General features: G+C 34.7%; 1 pseudogene; it reads right to left on the bottom strand.

The window, feature by feature from the left end:
- Window positions 1-2,296: 2,296 nt before the first annotated feature.
- LOC119509924 lies at window positions 2,297-3,926 on the bottom strand (annotated as a pseudogene).
- Window positions 3,927-23,967: the final 20,041 nt, after the last annotated feature.

Here is a 23,967-nt window from a genome sequence, read left to right as displayed (position 1 = left end):
ATATCCATTTTTACTTATTTATGACAATTTGCTAGATTTGGTTGTTATGTATTTTATCTAAGAGTTTGCTAGAACAGCTATTATGTATTCACATAAACAAGATGGGTGCCCTAGTTTTTCTGACATACAGGGAATCTGGAATTCACAACTTTAAGTAATATTACCATAGTCAATACCCATGTGCCTAAACATGCCCAGATAGCTTGACATGCACGTTGAAAAAAATAGACAAATTCTTAAAATGAGAGTAATTAGCACAAGAATACTGTTAATGGTCACACAGTTTTGATTCTCCAGAGGATTTTCATTTTAAGAGCAATTTGTACAAACATACATATTCTGAGTATGCAATCATAGGCAGGTCAATTGATTTCTGGTTTGAATGTTTTTATTCCAGAAGACATTATGATTGAAGCTATGCAGATTGCCAGATGACTTAGTCAATATGTTTGGGTAGCATCATCATGATATTTTAACTGGAATTGTGGTAAAGGATTTGTGGATAGACCACCTCAAATAAAGTGAGTTGGTAGCCTATCATTTTGAACTTGCTGTAGATTTTAGAGTTGAGGATGGCATATAGAAACCTCAAGCATTCAGACCAAAGCAAGTTTTCCTTTTGAAAGAGCCAACCAATTCAGTTTGTTCTCTTTAATTAGTCAATAGAAACAATACAAAAGTTTGATATTGTCTTTGAGCAATTTGGGTTCAGTTCCTCATTTTTAATCAAAATATTTTAAGCATATTATAATTGCTAAGTCACTGATCTTATTTCCTTTGTATTTCTATACAAATTTATATATTTATATGTATATTTGAACATTTTCTCAAAAATATTAACTGACAATGAAATTATCATTGCTTTATTATTACAGTTTATTTATGAAAAGTCATAACATACTGGAAGAACAGATATTGATACTTTGAATATGGACCTTTTTATTTTAACTTAAACAGATGTTGCTGTAGAATGTTTGGATGCCATTGAAGGCAATTGTAGCAGTAGCTAAAATTAGGTTATGATGTCCTGAATTGAAGTAAGCAAAGAAATGAATTCTAGCTATTTGTAACCTAGAAAGCATGAAAAGGAAGGGTTATATTGGTTTGCCATCTATGTAAAGAAGAAACATATTAGAAACTGTGAAAAATTCATTATACTCAGCAAGTGGAAATGAGTAATCATTCTCTTGACTGAAACATTTATAAAATTATTGTATAGTCTTAAGTTAAAAAGACACACAATCTTCCATGAATGGCCTCAATCAGTTTCATTTTTTTTGCTTTAAGATTTATTGCACACTCTGTGGGCAACTGCTAAGCCAGCAAAATACAAAGCTTAGTAACACACAATTACACCTTCAACAAGTGCAGGGATACAAACTGTATAAAAATAATTTTGTGGAGACACTTAGGAGGAACAGTAATTTGGGTGAGAGTAAGAGGACACCAGAAGGTTTGGATGGACATTTCCACATAAGCAAAGGTTCAGAAGCATGATAATATGTTTAGCCTGAAAATCTCTGATCACCCCAGCTCCCTTAGTCACCATCTCAGCCATCTTCTTCCCTCTGCCCCCTCTATCTCATATTTTTTCCATTTTATACTTGCAGCTTTTTCACTTCCTTGCCTCCAGTTTATTCCTATTTCCACCTACTGCAGAGTATAAACTTAACTTTTCTTGGGGAGTATAATAGCAAAGCTATTTCTAAAGTGCGAAAAGTCCAGTTGTCCAGTTGATCACAGTGCAGGAGTGCAGAAGTTGTTTCTTTCCACAACAGTTATCCCATATGCCTATTTCTGCTGCTACTATTGGCTCACCTGTGTTCAAGTCTATACCTACAAGTTGACCTGATTCTGAATGTTCTGCTTGTACTTTTTCTACTTATAAGAACTTGTACTAAGAAAATAGTTACTTAGATGTTATTTATAATAGCAGAAAATTTAAAATATATGCTCAAAAATAGGGAACTGTTGGATAAGCTAAATACTTCCATAGAAAATTTTAAATCATTAAAATTTGTTTGTGAACGATTTTTAATAACAAGGTAGATAACATAAGTTTATCTAAAATGTAACTATGCCACCACAACTAAAGTAAAATATCCTGTTCACTAGGTAAAAAGGATCTGCTTTATAAGTATACACTTTAGCGCAATTAAAAAAACACTGTAATTATAATTTCAGAAATTCATAATTTGAAAAGGTGCCAATGTCCTCCTGTTTTAACATGAGGAAAAAAATTGCTTCGAAAGTCATTTGAAGCTTGGCCAAAAATTCCATAGCTGTATTCTTAGGATCACTCTGTCAACTCTTCATGATTCAGATGATGCAAGGGAAGCTTCAATTCACCTTTTAGAGAAGGCCTTCCAGCTTGCATGATCTCATCAACCAGGAGAATGTTTGTGGCAGTCACAGTGCAGGAGTGCAGAAGTTGTTTCTTTACGCAACAGTTATCCCATATACCTACTTCTGCTGCTACTATTGGCTCACCTGTGTTCAAGTCTACACCTACAGGTTGACCTGATTCTGAATGTTCTGCTTGTACTTTTACTAGTATTTCCTGAAGGTCAAAACCAGAGTTCTTAGCAAGAACCTTGGGAATAATGAGCAACGCATCAACAAATGCTTGGACTCCAAGTTCGGCCCTGCCCTTTACACTGAGCTTATATTTAACCAGAGCTTCTGCCTTTGCCACTTTCACTGCACTGGCACCTGGAACTGCCCAGTCATCATCAATAGCATTTTTGACAGCCCCAAGGCCATCTCTTATTGCATCTTTGATTTGAGTGAATGTGTGCTTATTTGGTCCTTTCTCCAATAATGTGACAGAATGAGGACTGTTACATTTCTAATTAAGGTGAACTTCTCCTCTCCCAATGTATACTCATAGATAAAGCCCACATGCCCGAAACAGTCAGGATTTAGGTCATCCAAAGAATTTAGAGCTACCCTACCACAAGCAAGAGTCAGCCTCTCTATATTTCTTCTTTTAGCTCTGCACAGAGCTACTATGCCTTCTTTTGCAAGAGCCATCTAAGGAAAAGAGGTCAATTCCCTTTTGATTAATGACAGCAAATCCATTATCTGAATCACCACAGACTTTATTTTTCAGTTCTATTATTTTTCTAAACTCTATCTTCAATGAATTTTCTTTTGGCTTTTACTAGTTTCTCTCCTGCAGTCTTATAAATTAAAGTCTGAGTTCACTTCTGTTTTTTTCATATTCTAATGACACATTGCATGTGAGGATATATGCATCTTCTATTCTCTTTTTCATATCAGGATGCCATGCCCCATGGTCCAAAACAAGCCCTCTGATTAAGCTTGTATCAGTTTCAGATTTGTGTTTCATCTCCATGATCTCAACCGTGAAAAGGTTGATAGGTTCATCTTGTTTTTTAATGGCCAAAATGGAATCCACTATAGCCTCTGTTCAGACATCAGGAAGTTCAGCATCAACTTTAGTTCATAGAGATGTTCTGGCCACATCCATAAGCATTTCTCTGTCCATCTCTTTGCTTATTTTGATTTGTTCCAAAAACTGAAGTGCCTTTTCCTTTGCAGTTTCAAATCCATCTATTATTATTCTGCAATGAAGACCTTTGGAAATATAGACATCCACTTGTTTCAGTAGCTCTCCAATGATTAGGACACTGGAAGTAGTACCATCACCAGTTATGTCATCCTGGGCTATTGCTACTTTTGCTGTTAGGGAGGCTGTTGGGTGCTGAATTTGCATTTTCCTGAAGTAGCACATGGCCATCTTTAGTAAGCTTGATGTCTCCAGCACCAGAAACAAGCATTTTCATGGTGCCCCTAGGTCCCAGGTTGGTCCTCAGCACGTCCTGCAGCCCTCGTGCCATGCTATTGTTGACCCACAGCTTCACTTGGGATCAGGCCATCTCAGCCTTGGGGCTCAGGGTCTTCTCCGCCATAGCTGACCCAGTAGAGAGAGAGGAGGAAACCCCAAGACTGGCTCAGTGTGGCCAGAGGGTAATATCTTTAACTAGTTTCTTAATTAATCTTTTCCAAAAGGCATAATCCCCACATATAATGGAGAAATTTAAGGACAATCTCTCTTCTTTCCAAATCCTACAAATTGTTATTAGAACATGTACCTTTTGAAGAAAATTAAAACAGCAACAATTAGATGGAGAAGGGATTATGTTATCTAATGTATCAATGCAAAGTGCTTTGGATAATTCCTATAGACTTCAGAGAAATAAACAGAAACAGCAGCATCATCTCTTTAGTATTTCACAGAATAGTAAGCAGTCCACGGGGAAGTAGCTGGCTACAGTGAAATAAACCATGGACTTTGGTATCAGACAGACATATTTGTGTTCTAGCCTCACACTCACTTGTTAGGTTATCTTGAACACATAAACTACAATTTCAGAGTTACAACATTTTCATTTAGCAGGAACATATAACAATATGTATCCCATGAAGCTCTTGGAAATTCAAATGAGAAAACATATATTATGTACATAGTAAAATGCTTAAAGAAAAGGGATCAGAATTCCTTCTTATTTGGGGTAAAATTGCTTCCCTATAGCCTTGTCTAATTTGCCTATTACTGCCCCCCAGAAGCACAAAAACAATTAAGCATTTGAAGAGTTGTGATGCCTCAAACCCCTTCCAGATAATCTCTTTGCCCAGATAAGCATTTCCTAACAGAGGAAATGACAGCATCAACTATACAGTGTTTCAGAGAATAGAGAGGAGTTCATGGGGAAGTGAAATGGGTATAGTGTAAACAAATCAAAATGACAAGGACTGTGGAGTCTGGGAACTCTGGTGGGGGTTTCTGGTTTCTGGTAATACCAGGAGGTGAATTGGTATTTTGAAGGACCAAATTAGGTCGTAGTTGATTTGATGTCAGACACAAGACAAACTTTGCCACTTCACGTTCTTCCACACCAGTTATTTAGAGTCTTTGACAAGATATTTTATAGGCTTGGTTCTATTGAAATAATTTCTCTGTGTTTTGCTGCTATAATGAACCAATAGCTCACAAGTTCTAAGCATTTGCTACCTTGATGCCACCTTTAATAAATGAGATTTTTCTCTTTTCTTTAGAACTGAAAGAAGAGAAAGAAAAAAAAAAAAAAAAAGTTCCTTGCTTGACTTACAGATGGCTAGGTTTACCATGCGGGGTCCCTCCACATGATTTGGTGGTGAATGAAAGGCAATTATACTAAATGTACATGTATAATAACCACTCAGTTTTTCTATAATTAGCCTAGAGGTTCTGGCAAAAAAGACAAAACTTAAAAATCAACAGCAACTGGTTTTTTTTTACTAAAAACATAGCTTTTTGGAAGAAATTTTATTTTCTTTTCAGTTAGAACCATCCTTTTGAACATCCTGAAGATTTAAACATTTACTTTGGAAAGTGGAGTAGCTGTTTTTGCCTTGAACAGCTTCCCAAATAATAATAGCACAGAGCTAATGCTGGCCACCTATAACCTAGCTTAGCTCTTCCTCTGTTATGGGACAAGTAAGAGAATTTTTGTGATATTGATAAATTTAATACAGCAAAATCATAATAAAATACTCCTAAGAATCAGGACTGTAGTCAAACAAGTGTGGGTTAAATTTGAATGGGAGGAAAAGGAAGAATGAAATCAGTAATTTCAAGACTTTTATGGATTAATGTATATTGTAAATATTTCTGAAAGTCATTGTATACAGTACAATTCTTATCTTTCATGTAAAAATTTAGTATTTTCTTTTCTTTTTTTAGAAATATTTGTCCATCTAATTCTAGATTGATGTTGACATATTTTATATTGGGAGAAGATAAGGTAAAGTGAGCATGTCATGGGTTGTGGAGTTAGAAAGGAAGGAGTTAGGTTCTTACCACTTCCAAGCTATGTGATGGAGGGAAATGTTTGATATAAGTCTGTTTCCTATTATGTAAAACATGATTTTAAAGATGCTTTGGGTAGGTGTATAAAGATTCTAGTATACAGTAAGCACTCAGAGAATGGTGGTTTTTAATAAGATTTTTATTCAAGATGTTAAAGAAAAATGTATTTGAGGAGAGAAGCAAATATTTAGAAATGTTTGGTTTGAGACAATATATAAATGAAAATTTTGGAAGGAATACTAAACTATTAAGGGGGAAATTTTTAATAGACCGATATAAGTGCAATCTCTGATTTGGGGAAAAAATTAGTGATTTAAAACTTGAAATACACACTGCTCTGCATTAAGATGGAAGAGTGCTATGCTTCAAGGCTCTGTCCCTCACAGAAGTTTTGAACAATGAACAAGAACTGGAAAAGACACCTTTCTCGAAGCTCTGGAAAACAGTTCAAGGATTGCAGTAACAAGGCCAGCACTGAATCAGGAAAAATGCTATTTAAAAGTGGTAGGATCTCATGGTGCCTCGGCTGGCCCCTCCCTCAACCTTACCAGCTTGGAGGGGAGCTGGCCCATGCTCCCAGGGCGGGTCCCTGTTCCTGGTATCAAGGGAGCAGAGTAACCCCTGTGCACATAATGGGAGCATGTATGTCTGACCCAGTTTGTCTGGTGGTGGCCTGAGGGATTAGCCATCCCGGAATTTGCCCTGCATGTAAACAATAGCTCACAGAGCTCTCCTACAGAATGCTGTGTGAGAATAGTACGGTACAGTGGTTGCCTGGGGCAAGGGATTGCTGTCTGTCGGACATACAGTGCAGTGCCAGGACAGTAAGGAAAACTGTTTCCTAGGGAAGAGGAGACATCTGTATCCATGTAAACAGCAGAATTCCAAGGACCACATGTACATCCCAAGACAATATGCATGAACAGAAATAATCAGAGCAGCCCCTATGTTTAGGCCTTGAGCTATTCTCTGAACTTATTGTATGAATAAGCCCTGAAGGAGAGCACTGGCACAGGTCTCTCTGGAAAGATTTGAAAGAGTATTTTTTTTCCCCCAGTCAGCTCTTGGCATTTAAGGAAAGCTGTCATAAGGCTAGCTAGATATAAGCTTAAGGAACAGACACATCAAAATGTAAATTTCAGGGATAACACATTAAAGTATCAAAATGTCTGGGTTTAAACAAAGGATTACAAAGCATACAGAGAAACAGGAAATAATGTCCCTGGCAAAAGAGAAAATTAAAGCTTTAGAAAGTATCATTGAGGACAACAAGATCAAGGACATACCAGACAAAGACTTTTAAAAAATTGTCAAAGAGCTAAAGGAAAATGTGGACAAAGAACTAAAGAATATTAGAAAAATGATAAATGAACAAAAAATATCAGTGGAGAGATGAAAACTATGAAAAGGAACCAAACAGAGCTAGGACCACAGTAACAGAAATTCCCTAGAAGAGTTCAACAACAGATTGGAGATGGCAGAAGAATCAATGAACTTGAAAATGAGACAATTGAAATCATCCAGTCTAAGGAACAGAAAGAAAGAATGAAGGAAAGTGAACAAAGCCTGAGGAACCTGTGGGACTCCATCAAGTATATCAGTGTACACATCATGGGATCCCAGAAAGAGAAGAAAGAGGAAAAGGGGCAGAGAGAATATTCAAAGGAATAATAGCTGAAAACTTTCCCAATTTAACAAAAGACCCAAATATACACATCTAAGATGCTCAACAAACTTCAAACAGGATAAACTCCAATAGACCCAAATTGAGACATTTAATAATCAAACTGTCGAATGCCATAGATAAAGAGAGAATTTGAAAAGCTGCAAGAGAGAAACAACATGCCACATATGAGGGAACCTCATTAAGTTTAAGTGCCAATTTGCCAATTTCTCATCAGCAGTCATGGAGGCAAGAAAGCAGTAGCATGATACATTTAAAGTGCTAAAAGCAAAAAAAAAAAAAAAAAAAAAAAAAAATGCCATGAAGCATTCTATCCATTAAAAATGTCTTTCAAAAACGAGTTATTAAGACACTCCCAGGTAAACAAAACCTGATGGAGTTTGTCACCACTAGATCAGCCCTACAAGAGATGCTAAAGAAAATTCTGAAGGTTCAAAAGAAGGGACAATAAGCAATGGATCAAAGTCACAGAAAGAAATGAAGATCTCCAGTAGAAGTAATTCCATTGGTAAATATAAATGCCAGTACTATTGTATTTTTGGTTTGTAACTCCACTTTTTACTTCCTACAGATCTAAAAGGCAAATGCATAAAATGTAATGATAAATCAGTGGTTTTGAACTCATAATGTATAAACATGCAATTTGTAACAAGAACTATATATAAAGGTGGGGAGATGAAGGAACATATGGGCATAGTTTGTGTATACTATTAAAGTTGAGTTGGTATCAAAGCAAACATGAGTGTTATAAATTTAGGATGTTACATTTAAGCCCCATGGTAACCACAAAGAGAATATCTCAGAATATGCAAGCACATAGAGACAGAAATTAGAGTACAATTTGACATGGGTAGGAAAAGAGGGAAAAGTAGGAAATTAATGCATAATGGGTGTAGGGTTTCTGCTTGGGGAGATGGGAGAATTGTAGTAATGGAAAGTGGTGAGGGTACTGCAACATTATAATTATGAGTAATCCCACTGAATGGCAGGCTTGGGTATGGCTGAGATGGGAAAGTTTATGTTGTATATATGTTCCCACAATTAAAAAAAAAAAGAATGAGCAACTAAAGAGAGAATAAAAATTAAATGCAATACCTGATCCTGGATGGGATCTAGCAAGGAAGGAGAAAAGGCTCATAGCGACATTATTGGGACATATGAAATAATAGGAATATAGACTGTAAGTTTTATATCAATTTAAATTTCTTGAACTTGTTAAGTGCATTTATGGTGGTTACATAAGTGAATATCTTTGTTCTTAGGAAATGTACATGGCAGTATTAAGAATTTAAAGAGCATTGTGTGTGCAATCAACATTCAAATGTTCATAAAATGGTTTTGATAAATAGACAGATGGATCAATAGATAGATGGATTGATAGCTTGATGAACAGATTGATAGAATGATATGGCAAATGTGACCAAATGTTAAAAATGTTGGATCTGGGTATCTGGGGGGATACAGGGATGTTGGAGTTCTCTGTATGGGGTTTATATTATTTTTTGTAACTTGTCCCATAAGTTTGAAAGCATTTTGAAATTGAAAATTTAAAAAATTCATCAGCCACTTTCCCAATTAAATACAAAAGCAAAAAAAAAATTAAAATAAACGTTAAACTATATTATTGCTGCAACATAAAGTTTATATTAATTAAGGAGAATCTTCTGAAATCATACAGGTGTTTTTAGTTTATCATAACAACAATATGTTATGTTAGTAAGAATGCAACAGATGGTCACAATTATGACTAAGAGTCTGATGTCTATTACTCTGACAGCACATTTATGAATTGTGTATTTGTTGACTCTTTCACTGTTCAAGCTATTCACCTTCCACCCAATAAATGCAATAATTATTTTTAGAATTCTTAATGAGCAAAAGAGTTTTAGATTTCTCAAGCGCTTGAATTTCATGTCATGTATTTCCCAGTCAGAGGCAAATACTTCCCCAGGTTTCTAACTCCCATCAATGCTGCAATACTTACCTAAGTAATTTAGCCACAGGACTAGGAATCTAAACTGAAATTTAGAAGCTTGATTGTTCTTAAATTAAACCTAACACAGACTATATAGGCATTTTCTTAAAGGCTGTTTTTTACCTATCTTAGTGCTCATCTGTATTCCAAGTGTTTTCTTTGGCTCCTAAGAGTAACATAATTCCCTTCCTTATAAAGAAGAATGGGGAGGTCAAATCCAGTAGAAACTCAGTTTTCTTCCTAAAGCAGACTGAATTACATTTTGCATTTTTAAAACGTGGAGTCAGCACTTTGAGTGAATCTTTTAGCTTGTAAGGTATATGAGAACAATTCTTTTCATAATGAAAAAGCAAACGAATAATTTTCATTATTCTTTTGGTCTTGTGATTCATGTTAACAAAAAAATGTATTAACATTCTACAATATAAGTTCATTATCTCCAGTAAAATGCAGTAGTGAAATAATTTAATCAGCATAAATTTAAAAATGATTAATTGTTGTTATTTGTAAGACTAAAAACAAGTTCCAGGAAAATAATAGGATTTGGCTAACAGCATTAATAATTAAAAATCATGTTTTTCTAATGTAAAATATTTGCACTCAAAACTCCTAATTATTTTTCTTAAAAAATACATAAACTAAATGCTAATGAGCAATTAATATGTGTTATTGAGATTCTGTTTTTTAAATAGAAGCTATTTGAATTAAAAAAAGTCAATTATATTTCTTTTCATTGATACAATTAAGTTATTACTCTTAAAATATTTACAAGCTATATATAGCAGGGTTATATTCAAGTAAAGAATAAAATTGTATGCATGCAGTTTGAATTAAATTACTTTGTTTATATCGTAATAGCAAGATAGCACCTAAGAATATTGCATAATTTAAGCATGAAATTGGATAATCAGTAATGTTTTAAATATTATTGCAAGGTTGCTTTCAGAGTTGAGTGAGGGAGAGTTAGAGAACTGCAACACCAAATATTTAGGTTCCCCTGGCATCAGTTGTCTTTCCCTTGTTCTAAGATATTCTTTCGGAATATATATCACGGCGTATAGAAGGTTAACTAGTGACCCAGAGTGTATTCAGAGCATATTTGAGTTAAGTTTTCGCACATCAAAAAGCAAAGGTTAATCTTTAACAGAGTAATTATGATGCTAGAGGATGCTGTCCTCTTGAGTGAGGCCAGAGTACTTTCTATCCAACAGCAGTATTTGTGGCAGTTCTGTCTTACAGCATGAAATCCAATAATGAAAATTAGTTAAGGTGGTATCATATACAATACTTGCTCCTTCCTTTTCCTCTGTCCCCCAGAAAACAATTTAAGACAATGTTTTGAGAATAAGATCCTGTCTGTCTTTGGAAGACAAGCTTTCACAGTATGAAGACCAGGAAAGTTCATTTCTAACCCCTTGATAAAATTTTCTAAAAGAATGTTCCTTCCAATTTCTCATATCATAAATATTCTTTGTAAGATCAATAATTTTAAGACTAGCTATTATAATAGGTGTGTAGTGGGGTATTATTGTGGTTGTAATTTGAATGTGGATTTACCTAATGACTAATGAAATCGAACATCTTTTCAAGTGCTTATTTTCCATTTCGTACATCTTTGAAGATGTGTGTGCGCAAATCTTTTGCCAATTTTTAATGTGTTTCTGTTTCCTTATTAATGAATTTTGAGAGTTCTTTATGAATTATTGATACATTTCCTTTTTTGAATGTTATTTGAAAATATTTTTTCCCAGTCAGTGGTTTGACTTTTCATTTTCCTAGCAGTGTCCTCCAAAAAGGATGGTTTTAATTTTGATGAGTAATGTTTTCTTTTATGGATTGTGTGTTTGCTGTTGTCCTAAGAAACTTTACCTAATGCAAAGTCACATAGGTTTTTTTCCCTGTGTTTTCTTGTAGAACTTTTATTTTTGGTTACTATTTATATATGATTCAAGGCCTGGATTAAATTTTATTGAATACACATGGAGAGAGCAGGCCTCCTTATCTTAGGGGTAAAGTATTTCATTAAGTATGTTGCCTGTAAGTTTTTCTTAGATGCCTTTTATTGAGTCGAGAAAAATTCCCTTCTATTCCTGGTTTGCTGAAAGTTTTTTTTTTTGTCAGGAATGGATGCTGGATTTTGTTAAATGCTTTTTCTGAGTTTTCATGATCAAATGTTTTCTTATATTTTGAGTTTTAAAAATGATGAATTACACTGATGGGTTATTGAATATTAAAATACCTTTATTTTTATTTTCCTGGGATAAACCCCACTTGGTATTAGCCTTTTAATACACTGTCAATTTGTATTTGCTCAATAGTTTAGTGTTTTTGCATCTAGGTTTATATATGCTTTTGGTCTGTAATTTTTTCATGTAATATCTTTCTCTGATTTTGGTATCAGGACAATGCCACTCTTATTAAATGAGTTTGGAATATTTTCTCTTTTCCAACTTTCTGAAAGAGTTTATGTACGATTGTTATTATTTCTTCCTTACATAGATGTAGTTCTATTCAGATGATCTCATTTTGCCTGGGTGAGCTTTGATGGCTTGCGCCTTTCAAGAAATTTGTCCATTTAATCTAAGTTGTTAAATTTATGGTCATATAGTTATTCATAGTATATCATTTTCATCCTTTTCAGATCTTTAGAATCTGCAGTGATTTCAACTCTCTTTGCTTGGTTTTCATAATTTGTGCCTTCTTCCTTTTTCTCCTGATCAGCGAGGCTAGAGGTTTATTTATTTATTTTTTTTTAATCTTCATTTTATTGAGATATATTCACATACCACGCAGTCATACAAAACAAATCGTACTTTCGATTGTTTACAGTACCATTACATAGTGGTACATTCATCACCCAAATCAATCCCTGGCACCTTCATTAGCACACACACAAAAATAACAAGAATAATAATTAGAGTGAAAAAGAGCAATTGAAGTAAAAAAGAACACTGGGTACCTTTGTCTGTTTGTTTCCTTCCCCTATTTTTCTACTCATCCATCCATAAACTAGACAAAGTGGAGTGTGGTCCTTATGGCTTTCCCAATCCCATTGTCACCCCTCATAAGCTACATTTTTATACAACTGTCTTCGAGATTCATGGGTTCTGGGTTGTAGTTTGATAGTTTCAGGTATCCACCACCAGCTACCCCAATTCTTTAGAACCTAAAAAGGGTTGTCTAAAGTGTGCATAAGAGTACCCACCAGAGTGACCTCTCGGCTCCTTTTGGAATCTCTCTGCCACTGAAGCTTATTTCATTTCCTTTCACATTCCCCTTTTGGTCAAGAAGATGTTCTCCGTCCCACGATGCCAGGTCTACATTCCTCCCCGGGAGTCGTATTCCACGTTGCCAGGGAGATTCACTCCCCTGGGTGTCTGATCCCACGTAGGGGGGAGCGCAGTGATTTCACCTTTCAAGTTGGCTTAGCTAGAGAGACAGGGCCACATCTGAGCAACAAAGAGGCATTCAGGAGGAGGCTCTTAGGCACAACCATAGGGAGGCCTAGCCTCTCCTTTGCAGCAACCATCTTCCCAAGGGTAAAACCTGTGGTAGAGGGCTCAACCCATCAAACCACCAGTCCCCTATGTCTGTGGTCATGTTAGCAACCATGGAGGTGGGGTAGGCGAATACCCTTGCATTCTCCACAGGCTCCACAAGGGGGCACTACATCTTTTTTTTTCCTTGTTTTTCTTTTCTTTTTTTTTTTTTTTAACTTTCCCTTCTTTTTTAAATCAACTGTATGAAAAAAAAAGTTAAAAAGAAAACAAACATACAATAAAAGAACATTTCAAAGAGACCATAACAAGGGAGTAAGAAAAAGACAACTAACCTAAGATAACTGCTTAACTTCCAACATGTTCCTACTTTACCCCAAGAAAGTTACCTAATATAGCAACATTTCTGTGAACTTGCTCCTACTATATCCATCAGAAATTAACAGACCATAGTCATTCCTGGGCATCCCCAGAACGTTAAATAGCTTATCTGTTCTTCTTGGATTATTGTTCCCCCTTCCTTAATTGCTCTCTATTGCTAGTTCCCCTACATTCTACATTATAAACCATTTGTTTTACCTTTTTCAAAGTTCACATTAGTGGTAGCATATAATATTTCTCTTTTTGTGCCTGGCTTATTTCGCTCAGCATTGTGTCTTCAAGGTTCATCCATGTTGTCATATGTTTCACGAGATCGTTCCTTCTTACTGCCGCGTAGTATTCCATCGTGTGTATATACCACATTTTATTTATCCACTCATCTGTTGAAGGACATTTGGGTTGTTTCCATCTCTTGGCAATTGTGAATAATGCTGCTATGAACATTGGCGTGCAGATATCTGTTCGTGTCACTGCTTTCCGATCTTCCGGGTATATACCGAGAAGTGCAATCGCTGGATCGAATGGTAACTCTATATCTAGTTTTCTAAAGAACTGCCAGACAATGACAATAGTACAGTCGGCCCAATTATAAAATGGGCAAAAGATATGAAAAGACAGTTCTCTGAAGAGGAAATACAAATGGCCAAGAAACACATGAAAAAATGTTCACCTTCACTAGCTATTAGAGAGATGCAAATTAAGACCACAATGAGATACCATCTAACACCGGTTAGAATGGCTGCCATTAAACAAACAGGAAACTACAAATGCTGGAGGGGATGTGGAGAAATTGGAACTCTTATTCATTGTTGGTGGGACTGTATAATGGTTCAGCCACTGTGGAGGTTTATTAATTATATTAAGCTTCTCATCCTTTTTTTTTTTTTTTGGTTTCATTATTTTCTGTTTTTTTCTATTTTGTTTTCTGTTTTTATTTCTTTGATATCCCTTCTGTTCTTTACTACTTAATAATTCAATAGAAACACACTCACAAATTAGCACCATGGATGGATTAGCAGACAAGGACCTTAAAATAGCTCATATAAATATTAGAAATATGCACACAGATTTAAAGGAAAGCATGGACCTAAGGAAAAGAGAATGGAGATATAAAAAAGGCCTAAATAAAGGTCTAGAGGTGACAAATGCAGTATTGAAAATGAAAAGTTCACTATCTGGGATAACAGCAGTTTAAATGCTGAAGGAGAGATCAGTAAACTTGAAAGCATAGAAATATAAATTATCCAAATCTAAATGCACAGAAAAAAATGAATGGCAAAAAATGAATAGAGCCTGTGGGATAATATAAAATGATCTAAATCAGAGGAGTAGAGCTTAGAGGGAAAACTAAACAACTAAAGCTGAAAATCTTTCAAATTTGATGCAAATTATAAACTGCAGATCTAGAAGGCCAAATAACACCAACACAAAGGAAAACACACCAGGGCGAATAACAATAGTATGGTATAGCAGCATTATAGTAACAATAATAATAAGCAATGACGAAGAGAACATCTTAAAGGCAGTCCTGGACTAATGGCACATTAAAGTGGAACTACTAAAATTATAGTAGACTTTTGATCAGACACTATGCAACAGATAGAATAGAATCGGTAAAGCACTAAAACAGTCAAGTTTGAAACTCTACACAGAGAAACTGTTTTTCCAAATTGAAGGCAAGATGGCTTTTTTTTAAAGACAAAAAAAAGACTGGGAGAATCCATGATCATACAACTGCAATGAAGAAATATGCAGAAAACGACAAAGAAGTGTTCAGGAAACGACAAAGCTTCATGATACTTGAAGCAAATGCAGAATAAGGAACGAATTCCCAATTCCATGATAGAAGGTAGAGATTTCAACACACATTTCTCAGTAATTAATAGAAAAGATAGATAGATAGAACTAGTTTATTCTTGACTTAAGTGAGAGGGATAAACTTCAGTTATAGCTCTCATTGGGCATTTTGGGGCATGTTGGGGTGGGTGTATTTTGAACCAGGCAATATGAATAAAAGGTAGGTAAGAGCTTCTAGAAGGAAGCCAGTAAACAAAATGTGCATTGGGGGAGTGATGAAGGAATAATAGGAATGCGGTAGGTCATTAGGGACACCTTATCCCTGAGCCAACACGGTGCACAAACCACTGCACAAATTGTGTGGCTGGAGGTGAGCTGTAACGATTACTTCAGACCTCTCCTAATAAACACTAGTCAACCAGTTTGGATACAAAATAAATTCTAAATTGCCAGAATGCATTGAAAACATAGATAATATGCCATGATTAAAATCATGGCACAAAATGGGATTCATGGAATTGTAATTATTTTTACTACAATTCTATCATACAGCCTCAGATACCTGATCTAATTAATGAAAGTCCTTGACAAGTTTATGGTGATATATTATATATGGATGATAGCTGTAGTTCAAAGCTAAACAGTATTTTTTCTTTGAATTTCGTAGTCTCTAGGAACATATTACTAGGAAGAAATTTTTAAAGGAAGAATTTTTTTATGTAAAATTTTGGGATAATTATTTATAGGAAATTATAAAAGCACAAAAATAACTAGATTTCTTTGCTTCGATACAGGAACATCAGTGAAGTAAATATCATAAATAGTAACAATGAGTAATAGATTTCAAAGTGTCTGAAGTATTAGAACAGAGAATGGTCTGAATCAAGTTTGTTGTAGGTCTCATTTTGCCTTTCAAGTTTTGACCCTGCTTTTGCTATGTGCAATTGATAAAATTCTTACCTTTATGATGATATTTCACTTAATGAGTGGGGATACTTAAAAGTGTGATTAAATTCACTTAGTATATTAACTCAATTGTATTCAACAAGAAAAAAAACTAAATTAAAATTCAATTTTTGGAATGAGGATGGAAAGTTATCAATGTAAGTAGATTGAAGCTGAAAATAACAATGAGGATAAGGCATCTCAACTCATCAATTTCACACAGCTGTGAATTTTTAAATGTAGATCTTGGAGAAAAGTGTGGAAATGATAAAATGGCATTCAGTGCTAAAATGTGCTATTTTTAAAATGTAGAAGGTAAAAGGAATAACAGAATCAAGCAAATTTTATACTATATGCGCAATTTCCCTTTGCTATTCCTATACTATATGCACAATTTTATACTATATGTACAATTTCCTATAGCTAGAGGATAGATTTTCCCTAGTAAAAATGAAGATTAATTCAATATATCCAGTTATCTGATATGATAAAGATATGAAACAGAGGTTTTAATATATATGACAAAAAATTGCTAAGTAGTCAGGATTTCATTTAAGTAATTTTATACATGTTTAATGATGGTAGCATATTAATAATTTAATGGTAATTTTGTTATTAAAGCAGCAATGAGAAACTGTCACCGTAACTTTCCATTACTCTGAGCTCTGAAACATAGCTATTCATTTTCTCATAATTTGCTTACATATACATCCATATATATGCATGCACATGCACAGAAGAGTATTATATATATTTGCACTCCCGGATAATTATTTCACCTAAATGAATAGACACATATTTACTCCTAATGTCATAGAAATGTTCTTTTGTGATGACAATCACTCAAAAGAAATCAGACAAGTCTTTGATTCCTTTAGCAGAATATACAGTCCATACCTTATTTTAAATAGCATTAATTTTCTTTAATATAACTGAACATATTTGTTCATTTTGTAGTATTCCACAGTAACTTAATATGTAATAACCTTAGAAGATAAAGGAGATTTTACTACTTCATACTATATTAAACCATCTGAGATAATTTTAGGATTCTTGGATCAATTGCATATAAAATTTCAATCTCCTGCTTTACTTCCTTATATCACTCCTCACGGGCTGCTTTTGCACTGCCTTTCGGAGCAGGTCACTTCTCATATTATCAGCAACCTGGAAAGCCAAATATTCAAGTCTGTTGAAAATTTTGTGTAAATGAAATGTAAATAGGTGCCTAGATTTTAGCATTGCTCCAAGTATATTTGCTTGTTGGCTAAAGAAGATATCACAAATACACAACCACAAGTAGACATTTTCAATCAAGGTGTACTAAATTCTTCTGTTTATATTTTGGTGATAGATGCTTTTGTTTTAATTCCTAGTGATCTGAAGGTATTATCTGCATTTAGGTTTTAAGGAATTTGAGAATGGCTAATTAACTTCCTCAATTTACTTAAATCTTTAAATATGGGAGCTGAGATAGTGAAAAGAATTTTACTGATCAGGCATTAGGTTAGTAAATGTTATCATGGGCTAATAGTGACTTTGGATATTTATAATACAGCAAAATCAAACAGAAATCTGTTTTCGTTTCCTAGATTGCTAAAGCAAATACAATGAAATGGTTTGGGCTAAACAATGGGAATTTATTCACTCACTGTTTTGAGGCCAGGAAAATGTTCAAATCAAGGCATCATCAATGCGATGTTTTTCTCTCCAAAGACTGGCATTCTGGGGCTGGCTGCTGGTAATCCTTGGCTCCTCTGCTACATGGCAGGGCACATGGAGGGGTCTCCTGGTCTCTTTCTTCTCTTCTGGGTTCTGTTTCAGCTTCTTGCTTCCTGTGGCTTTCTCTCTCTTTTTCTGAATTTCATTGGCTTACAAAAGACTCCAGTAATAGCATTAAGACCTCCTGATTGAGGTCGGCTATACCTTAACTGAAGTGAACCTCTTAAAAATGTACTCCTTACAATGGTTTCTCACCCACAGGAATGAATAACTTTAAGAAATGTTTTTCTAGGATACACTCAGTGCCAAACCACCACAGAATCATTTCAGAAAAATGTAGCACATGGTACATCGAATATGAAGAAAGTAGCCTATTATAAGACATCTTTCAGTAAATATATGTATTATAAATATTAATGAAAGATATTAAAAATCACCTTGTAGATCACTAATTTACATTGATAGCAAAAGTTTGGAAAGATGAGAATTTTATTTTTATTTAATAAATTTAATGAAATCTGAAATAATCTAGATATTTCAAATGCCTTTGCACTATCATTTTCCTTCCAGTCATAACTCAGGGTACAATAATTATAAAATCAAGTGATAGTACCCCCAATTAATGGCCAAGGAAAAATACTTTTCAAGAAGATTTCACGTCTGTATCCTTTCTATGAATATCTGTTGACTTTCACAATTTTATCAAGAAAACAAATGTGGGGTATGCAATATACATCATACATATAAATAGAGGAATACTTGGATCAATCAAGGAAGGCCATTGCCTTGTGTCATGTTCATACAATATTAAATGTATGTGATCACTTAGGCAATCAACTGAATGGAAATTCTAGTTTCATCTCCTGGCATTTTGAGGAAGAGACGAGAAATGATGCCAATCGTAAGCAACAGGATATAATTCTATCTCAAAGTCATTCTAATATGATGCTAATTAAAGAAATTTGTTTTTGTTTTATCATGGCTGCTTGACCACTTGAGAACTGACAGAAAATGTATACCAGATTCATCCAGTAATGTAAGCAATGTTCTAAAAATAAAAATTTAAAAAGCCCAAAAGTAAACGGTTACTATGAAGTATAAATAAGAAGGGAAAATAGCACAAAATGTCAATTGGATTTTTAGATATGTATAAAAAGCCATCAAGCAGTGGGTGCCCATGCATACTTGCCATTTATACTTACATTGATTAATTACAAGATAGATAAAATGTTAGCTTTTTAAATCCAGAAAGGAAAATGCTATTACCCTTCTGCAAACTAGACTTCATAAAGTTGTATCTAAATTGGCTACTCTTGCTGAAAGAGACAGAAAGCATACTTTTAGACTTTTTTTTACTTTTTAAGAGAGAATGATTCTATTCTCACCCAAATCCATTTTGGAACTTGGGAAAGGATTAGCAATGTTCAGGTGAACTCACCAGCCAGTTGACACTTCCCAAAAGAATGATGAGGTTATTGTTAAAAAAAAAAAAAAAAAAAAAAAAAGTGAAAGAATTGAAGGGGGTGCTGTTTTCTAAAATGGGCCATTCCTGGAATCTCTTTATGAATAAGATTAAATCCCCAATCTGAATTGTTTCGTAAGGCAACAAAACTAACCACCTTCATAAAGTATATACACTTCATTCTGTCCTACTTCTGGTGTTCGTTTATTTTGGGAAGGGATAAAAAGCTGAATTCCTAAACGAAAAATAAATACTGTGCTGGTTTGGATATATTATGTCCCCCTCAAAAGCAATGTTTTAATCCAGTCTTGTGGGATATTTGGATTAGGTTGTTTCCATGGAGATGTGACTCACCTAACTCTAGGTGAAACATTTTGATTAGATATTTCCATGAAGGTGTGGCCCCACCCATTCAGGGTAGGTCTTAATTAGATCATTGGAAACCTTTAAGAGGAGAAGGTGCCAACAAGGATGCTTAGAGATACTTGGAGATGCAGACAGAAGGACCCTTGGAGATGCAAAGCTAAGAGATGAAACCCAGAGTTTGCCCTAGAGAATCTAAGACAGGACCCCCAGATGCTTAGAGAGAAATGCCGTGGGAGAGAGAAGCAAGGATGCAGGGGAGCTGAGACAGAGGAGCTCAAACACAAGCCAAGAGCAAAGGACCAGCAGACACTAACCACATGCCTTCCCAGCTGACAGAGGTGTTCTGGATGCCACTGGCCATTCTTCAGTGAAGGTATCCTCTTGTTGGTGCCTTAGTTTGACACTTTTATGGCCTCAAGACTGTAAATTTGTAACCAAATAAGCCTCCTTTATAAAAGCAAATCCATTTCTGATATTTTGCATAACAGCAGCGTTAGCAAACCAGAACAAGTACGTTTTACGGTAGGGAATACAAACAGAATCAAACAAACCCCCAAATACAAAACAAAACACAGAAAAATTAAACACCTGTAAATTGGCCTAAAAATGGAAGGAAATTGGGGTGGGGGGAGATGGGCAGTGAGATAGGGGAAAGAATACCTATGGAGGAAATACCATGGAAGAATGCTTATACTAGCACTTACCTCATTCAAATTGCATTTAGAGATAGAGACTCTTCTTGTAATACATGGTGGTGAGTCCTCAGAATTAAACTTGGTGACCTCACTAATGTTTAAGTAATATATTATGAGACACTTGAATAAATATTTATTTCTGTACTTGATGAAATTATGGACAAAATGAAGGAAAACAATCTAAAACTCAAAATCCATAATATTACTGTATTAGTTAGGGTTCTCTAGGAAAACAGAATCAACAAGAGATATCTATAAATATAAGATTTATAAAAGTATCTCACACAACTGTGGGTATGCACGAGTCCAAATTCCATAGGGCAGGCAGCAAACGGACAACTCCAATGAAGATGTTCGATGAATTCCTCAGGCAGCGAACTGGCAACTTCAATGAACGTGTTCGATGAACTCCTCAGGAAATGAACTGGCAACTTTGATGAACTCCTCAGGAAACACTTCGCTGGTTAGCTGAAGAAGAAGTGAAGATCCTCTATCTGACTCGCTTAAAAATCTTCAACTGATTGGATTAAATCCAGCTGCTTGAATTCTCTCATTGTGGAAGACACACCCTTTGTGGATTTAATCAGTCACAGCTGCAGCCAATTGACTAATGATTTAATAAACCAGACTTCTGGTTTACTAACCAGCCACCAATGTCCTTCCTGTAACGGTTAGGCCAGTGCTTGCTTGACCAGACACCTGGGTACCGTCACCTGGCCAAGTTGACACATGAACTTAACCATCGCAGAAGTTCATTATGCCATATACTGGGAGATCTGTCACCTTTTTTTAATGAAGTCCAGTGGCTTGGTAAACCTATCATTTCAAATTTAATAAAGACATATTTAATAGGTATTGGAGTAGAAAATTCTGACATGCCTTAGTATGTGGCTCTACACCTCTTCTACTCTCCAAACAAGATGTCCATACATTAAGGAGAAATAGTACTGTTTCTTTAAGTCCTAGTTCACATTGTACCTTACCTATGAACATTTCCAGCATCCTTAAACAGGGGTAATCTATCTTCTTTTTTTCTGAATATCACATTATATTATCCTTTATAACAATAATCTTCACATATCTTCACATTTATTTATGTATATGTGTGTGTGTGTCTTTTTCATTAGATTGTATGCTTCATGTAGGAAGATTTTATTCAGTTAGCATTCTTACTTCCTTTGTCAGACATATAATGAAAGCCTCAAAACATTTATGAAACAACTCAGTATAGAACCTGTTCTGATGATTTTGAGGTTGAAATAGGATATCCTTTACTTCCTCTTTCTGCACTGCTCTGCTTACTAGGTTTTATAATTACTATAATGCATGAAAACTGCTTAAGCACAGTGCCCTATTACAGAGTTAGCACTTGTTAAATAATCAAGCTCATATGATTAAGTCCCTGATTTTAGTAATTCTCCATTCCCCTCCTTCACACTCCTAGATCTTCCTACCCAGATTCTGAAACCTGAGCTTCCCTCTGTAGCTACCCTTCTGATCTCAGAGTATAGGAAGTTACAGATGGGTGGCATTAACATTTCAAAGTAAGGGGTTTATGTTCTTGTAGTGAAATTAGTATAAAGTCATCATAAAGTGGAAAATCCAAGTCATTGGAAGACTTTCCTTTTCCAAAAAGCATATCTTCTGACTTGCCTTGCATGTATTTACATTGTAATAAAAGAGAGATGGCACTTTCTATATTAAATACAAGCATACGATGCTGAAAAAACACTAAATAAAGATGAATTAATTCTGCCCATAACATGAAGGAAGGCAGAAAAAAGTTAGATGTTAGCAGAGATTGAAAGATGAGTAGACAAGAGAATAAACAATGTTTAAGTTAAAAAAAACAGAACACAGAGGCAAGTTCATAGAATATACAGAAAATCATGATAGAACCAGAAAGACCAAATCATTGAATTGCTAAGGGCAGGGTATGAGAGGAGATGAGGCTTCCAAAGGTGAAAGGGTCCATATTGCAGAGAAATTAAATTTTACCTTTAGAAGTAACTTATTTGTGGCAAAGCTGGCATGAAGAGACTTATATTTTAGGACAATAACTAAAGGGGGAGATTGATTTCAAGGGAAAGAGAGTGTTTGCAGAGCTGGTGACATAGTGCACTACCAATATGATGAGGACTAGTAATCATGGGCATGGAACAGAGTGGAGAGATTTAAGAACCATGTCCCAAGGAATATTTATAGGATGTGGTTTTAATTGTGGAGGGTTAACCAAATATTTGAAAGAATTCAAAAGGATTTTCAATTTATAATTTGGGTAAGCGCCAGTTAGTTACATTCTTAAACAATATTTGAAAACAAAAGAAAGGAAAGCATAAGTGGTTGGTAGGGGGAAGATAATAGTTGGTTTTAATATTTAATGAAATCTAAAATGCACAACATTGAGTTCATGATTCCTGTGTTGAGATAGAGAGAGAACATGAGTGAACAAATAGGAAAATGAGCCTAATGAAGGGGGTGGGAGTGGGACAGTATTTGGATATACTTGATATCATAAAATATAAAGGAATTGCCTTACTATTTTATAAGGTGACATCACATCATTAACATTATTCAGAGCAATTGTATTGTTAACAATGTTGGCATAATCTTCTACTTATCTACATCTTATAGAAAGTAACACAAACTTATTACCCAACATTACATTTGTAAGCAGATGGTATTATAATTCAATCATAGAGACCTTCCCTCATCTATAGCTTTTAATAATCAAAGAGATATTTAAACAAATGTATGTTATCACCAGTTTTTAAGTTTGAGTCCAATTACCTTAAAGTATCATACTTAACTAACAAGCTTCTTATTTTTGAAGTCAGGTGAAAGCGTTTGAAAGACATGTTAGGAAAAAGAGATATAGTGATATTCAAGTTCTTTACTTAAAACCTGGAAAAATTAATAGCAAGCTATGGCTTTAATGTTAAGATAAAAGGGTATGTTAAAAGAAAAATAAACCATGTGTCTTTGAAGTTTATTACAAAACACATAATTGGTCTACTAATTATGCACTTCAGTGCTTTAAAGACCTTTTCTGGGGAACATGGAAGTATAAGACATCAAACCTACTTTTAAAGATTTTTGAATCATGATTAGCAAACCATATTAATAAACAGAGTGAATAAGAATATTAAAGATTGTTAATAAAAATATTACATGATTCATGACCAGATGGTAGATAAGTGTTATCTACTGCAAACCATTAGAGACTTTATTATTTTTTCTCTCTTAACAATGTGGAACAATTTCCTCCATAATTCTCTCAATCAATTTGCCTCAGTCCCATCACTAAAGCTGAATGTCCTCTCTTATTGTGATAAACCTGTCCTGTTGCTCTTTACCTCTCCATCAACTGTATCAATCCCATAATTTTACTTTCATTAGAAAGCCTACAGAAATCTCTGGTAAATAAAATATTCTGTTTCATTTCACTGATTTTATATTTTAATCAACTTTATTGAGGTATGATTTTCCATTTTAACTGAGCAGTTTAATAGGATTTGGAAAATATGTACTCATGTAATCACCTCCACAATCAAAACAGAAAAATTTT

Source organism: Choloepus didactylus, chromosome 15, assembly GCF_015220235.1.
Source record: "Choloepus didactylus isolate mChoDid1 chromosome 15, mChoDid1.pri, whole genome shotgun sequence".
Classification (NCBI taxonomy): Eukaryota; Metazoa; Chordata; class Mammalia; order Pilosa; family Megalonychidae; genus Choloepus; species Choloepus didactylus.
The sequence above is the reverse complement of the archived record's forward strand: the minus strand, read 5'-3'. Positions and strand labels throughout refer to the sequence as shown.